The sequence below is a fragment of the Magallana gigas genome, chromosome 1 (assembly GCF_963853765.1).
Source record: "Magallana gigas chromosome 1, xbMagGiga1.1, whole genome shotgun sequence".
NCBI lineage: Eukaryota > Metazoa > Mollusca > Bivalvia > Ostreida > Ostreidae > Magallana > Magallana gigas.
The window spans coordinates 36,592,074-36,599,821 of NC_088853.1; the positions used below are offsets into that span (position 1 = coordinate 36,592,074).

A 7,748-nucleotide genomic window follows, 5' to 3' on the forward strand; every position below is an offset into this window, starting at 1 on the left:
GGGGAGGGAGGAGAACAGTTTGTATTTTAGTTTGTTTGCAGGTGGGGTTTCCAAGATCCATATCTGACAATTGTTTAATGTAATTTAAAATAAGACTAAGCCATACTACCCTGAATAAACAATTTCTTGTTAAATTTGTGCATTAGATGTAAGTAAGACAATGTAGACACTTATCATTTCTATATGAGTTATAACATTAGGAAGGAAGGAGTATTTCTTTCTTAATGTATTATAATGCATCAAATACAATGTAGGCTACATGTATGAGCTTATGGGACTGTTCTGACCACATGAAAGAGGAAAATACAAAATATCTTCTAATGTCATTATGTTGCATCAAAAGGTGTAAAGAACATAACCCCCAGGTGTTGTCTTTAACCCCCCCCCCCCCAATTTTATGAAATAGGAAATGATGATACACTGTATATTTTGTTAACTTCTGAGATCCTCATCCCTAAACCATATAATTTATTCTTGCTCTTTGTGTCATTGCACATCAAATTGTATATAGCTTATTCCCCCTTGGAGACACTCTGACATTTTCGTGTATAATGTTTACTTTAACGGACTAGCCAATCAGAGAGTGATTAACAATAACTAATATAAGAATGTAAAAAAAAACAAACCTGAATCGAATCGAAATCCGGGAAGAACGTGCCAAATCGAACCGACAGTTTTTTGAATCGCAAATAACCGATCTTTCCGTTATTCGTCTCTACTAAGTTCATATTTAATTATCACTTAATGTGTCTATTAAGTCTGTAAAAATATCATATTAATGAAGACGTTTTCAATATACAACAACAACGCTAACTTTATTGTGCATACTGTGATTTACTTAATCAGGCATAAATTAAATTAACAAAAAAAAAAAGAAAAAAAAAACCTTTAAACCAATAGCAGAGTGTTCCAATTAAAATACCAGAACCACTCCAGTAAATATTAACACTGTTTTGGCGTATCGATTTAATATTCTATATGTACGAATCGACAATTAAAATATTGATATCAGATAACATACAAGAGTTATTCTTCAAGAGTCGTGCTTGTTTTTTAATCAATACACTATTTCTTTTTTTCAGATTATTTATCATAAATTTCGAGATAATGTATTTTAAAACCCCGAAAAATGCATTCATCGTATTATTTGCTATTTTATTTCAAGTTTGGATGAATTCCATATAATCGTGTTTACATATGTACATGTACAAGGGGTGTCCAAAACGTTTGTGAACACATGCATTATCATTCTTTAGAAATTATCATGTTTTAGAAAGTATCATGATATTTTAATATGTACTTTTAAATGTGTATGAATAAAAATAAGGGAATGTTTCTTTTTACAATAGAGTTATCATTATTTATACGTTGTTTATATATGCTGCAGACCTTTAGTTATATCGACGTTTTTATAAAGTCTAGACCTTTGATTTCTATGATAGTAATATCCCTCAATCACCCTCGGGCCAGAGGATACAATTTATACCTTCGTGGGAGAAATTTCATGGACAAGTCACATATCTAATGCACTTCATTATGTTGCATCGAGATAAGATTTTGCTGACTCTTGGTTTCTGTATCGGATGAGATGACGTTTCAAAGGACTAAATCCATGTTTAGCTTAAATTGGCCTTACGTCAAAAGCAATTAATATTGTATCAAAAGTATTCTAAAACATTTTTTCATTCGTCATGTAACTTTTTTGTGTTTAAGAATTCGAAAATTATATTTATGATGTTTATTTCAAGACACTACAATAGCGAAAAATGAGGGGATTTTATAGCTTCAAGCATGACGTTACGTCTTTAAAAGAGTCTTCAAGTAAACTACATATAAGCTATATTGTTATCTATGATATTGAATACATTTGTCATTAAATTCATGTTATTGATACATTCATTTAGAATTTAATCGAGAAAACAACGGCCTTTGTTTTTTTAACCCGCAAGGCACAACTTAGTTTCCGTAAAGTCTGCCATTGTGACACAATTTCGCACGCTGACAAACGGGATTGTACAACGACGAATGCAAACGATTTTATCAACGCATTTGTAAAGTAAAAGTTATGAAACATTTCGGTATTCTCTCTGTAACATAAGGAAATATAAAATAAGAAATATTTGAATTGTTTTATATAAAAAGAGTTAGATTAACAATCGAGTCACATGTACTGTACAACACGCTGCATAGCCACAGAATATGGTGTGGTGGCAGCGTTTAAATTGTTGGCCCATTTCATTGCGGAAAAAAGTTCACTTCACTATAGATGGATTTATTATTGTTTAGTTAGGTATTTCCACCGTTCAGGCGAAATACCTTCTGTATTTCTTATGTTTATTTTTTTTTCTTTCTTTTTTTTTTTCCAGATACAGCTTTTTTGTTTCTAGAGATATTGTAACATTTTTTTTTCCTTATGTGATTGACCATTAAAAGTTATGATACCAAATAACTTGATACGTTTAACAATGTCTTCAGTACACTTAGAATTTTCTTCAATCTATTGATCCCAAACGAGTCGAACGTCCCCTTTTAGCATTATTCCCCCTTGAATTTCATTGATTTCACAAACACATACGAATACCCCCCCCCCCCATTTTTTTTATGTGTGACCTTGACCTTTGACCTTGTGACTTTGAACTCTTGAAACTGGTGTGTTATTAGTATCTGTATTATATATGAATATCAATTTCAATGATATGTACAATTAGCTCTTTCAAACATCCCCCCTTTTATTTTATTTTTTATTTGACCTCTTAGAACTGATGTGTTATAAGTATATGCAACATATATATCAGATTTAGTTATATGCAAAATAAGCCCCCCCCCCCCTTCTCTTCTTTTATACAAGGATTGCATTCTTATGTGAACTTGACCTTCGATATTTCAGCTTGAAATTTATCATTTCATTTTAAAATAACACCTAGCAAATTGTTTCAATCGTTTGTCAGATTTTTATTTTTGAAAGTCTGAAACTCTGCCTGCGATTTGATTCCATAGCGCGTCTTAGATTACTCTTCCAAATAAAAATTCCAGCTCCAGTAACACTGTGTAGAACTAAGCGAAAATTCATTGGATTATTTCACACGCCCGAATCTGATTGCCTGCCAAATTTCAAACAAAATAAACCATATTGAAGAAAGTTATCCACTCCAGCGGCATCGAACCATCATCCCGAGAAACGAAATTTCTGTATCTAATAAATTCATGCTCAAATTTCACTGAAAATTTGTGTTGCCATTTCTATCAGCAACCTGTCACAATTTTTGTTGAAGTTCTACGAAAGATAAAGGATTTAATTTACATTTACTTTAAGTTTGTTTATTTTCCGACTTAGCTGAAATAGATGACTGGCCCTAATTCAGTTCCGATTTTCCGTACTTGTAATCCACAAATGTATGACAGTAAATACATTTCTGAGCACGTGTATTTCAGCAGGATGCGTGTCGGTTAATCCCACGTAGCCTTCCAACATCTTCAAATAGCCGCTCCCGCAAAAGTTTGACATGGCCTGTAGATTTCTTAGTCAACGCTTTCCGGCCACATTGTTTACAAGCAGCACTGATTTGTTTTAACAAATAGATAAGCAATTGATTCAATTGTAAAGCGCCTACCTATTCATTACGCTTCTCAATGTTGTATAACTTTTTTTTTTAAATGTAAACACGGCGGATCTAAACTATATGGGTGTGTATTGTTTACATCGCATCGAATAACTGGCATTCAATTGACAGCCTATATAATTTAAAACCCGGATTTGTTAAGAGTCACCGTGGACTCGAGGTTAGTGTACTGTATTACAAAGCTATCGGTCGCGGGTTAGAAACCCGTAGTGGTTGTTTTTTTTTATTTCCTCTTTTAATTGAGTTAAAAATTGATTTTTCTCTAATTACTCTTTAATTTTGAACATTTTGAGGATTTTTTTTAACCATGGTGGAAAGGCCTCTAATTGTTCCGCGAACGATTAGTCTACTAGTTATTATTAAAGGTATTATTTATTAAAACATATCATGCATTTCATGGATTCATTTTTGCATCAGCTAATATGAGACACTCGCACATTTACCCAATTCCAAAAATCTACAAGGATATACATTAGATCCAATGCAAAACAAAACAAAGAGCTAAGAAAAAAAAACTATAACTATACTCTATATGCAACATTTTCAAGCTCTACGTAGAAAACTATCATGGATTAACTTGTCTATCAATTTTTGAAGAGTTTTAAATGTTTTTCCATAGGCCTCATTGATCAGAAGTTAAGGTCGTGTAAAGATGACTTATCAATACCTGTCTGATCTTGACAAGGAGAAAGAGACTGGTTTTATTAAGTCTGATTGACAATCCTTTCTTGATTTGAAGTTGTAACGGAGGCCTCCTTGTTGCTTGTAACGAGCTCAGCTCTAGTTTTTGTTTATATTTTTGTCACTCTGTTTCTTCCTACAGGATTGGCCTTAGTTATTTTCCGTTTCTGTGTTCCCTAAATTAACAACAATCAATCGATTAATTTACCCCATTTTGTTCAAAATAAAAGGAGAATATGCAATAGTACGTTGTTTACAGAAAAGTCAAGGTCGCCTTCTAACATCTTAAACTAGCTCGTTGCGACAAGACTTTGACGTCGCGGCTTTATTTCTTAGTCAACGGCATCCGGCCACATTGTTAACAAACAGCACTTATTTCTCGTGATCAAAAATTATGTCGTGTCAACCAGTCATGAAACGTATACCCATACACCGTGCACCCCAATCAAGTATATCGTTTATTTGATAAACACGGTGGATCTAAATCATGCGTGTGTGCATTGCATTGCATCACATCACATTCATTCAATTGACAGTCTATATAACTGTGAGCGCATGCCTGTTAAAAGTAGCGAATGAATAGCTATTGAATAGGCAACCTTAAAGATCTGGGATTCGAAATCTATTATGGATGTTCTATTTAAATTTATTTTATCTTAGATCAGATTGCTATTTACAAGTTTTAGTGCAAATTAACTTAATCCTCGGTTGTACATCTTTCTGTGCTCTCTGTTAACTGAATGACAATGGACTTTATCAAACACTAATATATAGTCTTATAACTACAATATGTTGACCGTTATTGATATAAGAAAAAAAATGTTCGTTTATAAACTGTATAATTTTTTTATGCTCAAGAGTATAAACATTTGAGGTAAATGTACAAAAAAACCTTGCTTTTATATTTATAAATAACAATCAAAACGTGAATGACTAAAAATAATTAATACATGTAATTAAATTAACAATTTACACAGAGTGATACATTGCAGTTTAAAAATACGCAATTTAACTCCTTAATTTCCTTTTTTCAAACTAAAAGTTAAAATTATTGTTATATAAATTATTTGTATATATAAATATAAAGATAAATATATTGTTCGATATTGCAAAGGATATAAAATTGCTAGCTATAGGTTAATAGCTCCGGTCTTAAAAAAAAGACGGAACTACAATTCTATACGTGTTTAGATGTTGCAATTTACGCGTAAAAATAAGCTTAAATAGTCAAAATTAGCGTGGCTTAAAGTACGTCTAATTGCAAAATTTAAACACGAAACAAAAGTAGTTCAAATGTCGTTCATTACACATTTTGCAGACAGGGAGCTACATACCTTACTAGCTATAAAATCGGCAGACCCAAAATTTAACAATCTTAAAATATCACCAGTCTTAATGTAGAACAAAAACGATTTTATTTGATTACGTAAATCACAATAGCAAGAAGTTACATCAAATTGTAAAGGACGAATGGTTTACCATGCGATTCCACTTGTGGACACGACCTAGGATTGCTTATGTGTGGATCTTTGCCATGATTACAACATTTTCTTAATCGGGAGAGAAGTCTTAAGACAGGAGGTGAAAACATGAAATATATCAAAGGATTCAAACAACTATTAACAAGCAATGAAAAAGAAAACATATGATGAACAAAGTCTAATTTTCTATTTAGTAGTGACCTTTCTTTTAACATTGCATAGTCAATTACGTAAATTAAAGGATATATTGTGCTGAGAAGATAAATCACGATAATAATCCAAAACATCAACGACATCGAATTTGCTATTCTGGTCCGTCGAACATTAGCTGTTTGATTATACAGATAATACAGCTTTCGAACATTAAAAATAATTACAATAATAAATGGTAATCCACTAACATACAAACCAAACCCAATCTCAGCTAAAACTGCTGTTTCGAAAGATATAATGTTCATTAATTTTAGCACTTTAAATGCTCCGTACCCGATGGAAACGACAATAGAGCTAATCCAGATGGCACAAGACATCAAAAGAATTTTTTTACAAGTCAATATCAAACTGCGGAGAGGATTTGTAATAAAAACAAAACGTACATATGACACTAACACCATATGGAAAAATGCCGAGTGAAGAAATAAAAAGCTGAATGTCCAATAAATATATATCTGTGTATATTCTTTAAAAAAAGATTTTTCAAATATCTGAACATATCGTGTCACGGAGACGAGTAGGTCAGACACTGCTAGGCATCCAATCAGGACGTATGTTGGAGTGTGCAATCGTTTGGACACAGCAACAAAACACAAGGTTATAGAATTTCCAATTAATCCAATGCAAAACAAAATTGATGCAGCAATAACAATATACGTATTTGCCATTGTACTGCGTGTTTTCCCGAGGCATAGTTATATTATAATGAGTATCAACATTTTTCCGCATTTCTGCTAATATTGGTAAATACGTTGGCCATATCGTCTGTAAATTAAAATTGTTAAATATGAATTTTATTCATCAGCACATACATGTAATACATCGTAATAAAAAAAAACGTTTTGATAACGGAAAGAAAATATCATTTTATTTATTTAACGTCTGACCAAAAAAAAATACACCTTGATTATCTGTTTAAATGTAGATGTTAGGAAAGAAATGAATATTTTTACTTACGGTTACATTTTGCTGAAACGTTTTTGTTCATTTCACATGACCAGGACCCAACGTCATTAACATTGTCTTGCCACTCAATCCAGTTTTCAAGAAGAATTTTGAAAGAGAAGTGCATTAGCATGAGATTGATACTCAGACGTAAGGCTAAGCACTGCTAAGGAGGGGGCGAAGACAATGAGTTAAGTATCCATCTTAAGGAAACATCCGTATCTTCGTCCGGTTTGATGTAAACATGTGTGGCACGTGACATGATTGAAGAGAACATAACATTGCCTTCTTTTGTAATATTCGCAGAGAAAAACTTGTGTGCGTTTACATGTATATAATGATTACATTGTGTAACATCCTATCACCAGACAATTCCCTTAACACTACATACAAGGTAAATGTATATGTTACAAAGTTTATAAAGGATTGTTTATCTTTTTGCCAAAAAAAAATGATTTCTTTATTTCTATATATAAATGGTGTAACAACGCAGTTTTTATACTGAATAACGTTGAGGTTTTTTTTTTTAAGTAAGTGCGGTTTGTTATACATATTAACCTTACATATTGCATAAGCCATTCAATGTTTTAACTTTATAATTAAAATATTTATCTGTAGACTTCCGGTGTGGCTACGCACATGGCGTGAGGTGAAAAAGTGCAGAGGGCCGTTATTTGACTATTTAAAAAGATAGTAGGCGTTAGAACATCAATAGGTCAAGAATAATATGTGAACCAAGGTTCTCGAGTCCTACATAGAGTATTACGTGGTTTTGCGTCTTTGTAAAGGCTTAGTGGTACCAGCGAGG

At 32.4% G+C, this 7,748-nt stretch overlaps 1 non-coding gene across 1 annotated transcript; it reads right to left on the reverse strand.

The window, feature by feature from the left end:
- Positions 1-5,697: 5,697 nt before the first annotated feature.
- Positions 5,698-7,209, reverse strand: LOC105324899 (uncharacterized). Its single transcript, XR_010707798.1, has 2 exons — positions 6,953-7,209; positions 5,698-6,760 (listed from the first exon to the last, which is right to left on the reverse strand). It is a non-coding gene; the product is annotated as an uncharacterized protein (transcript).
- Positions 7,210-7,748: the final 539 nt, after the last annotated feature.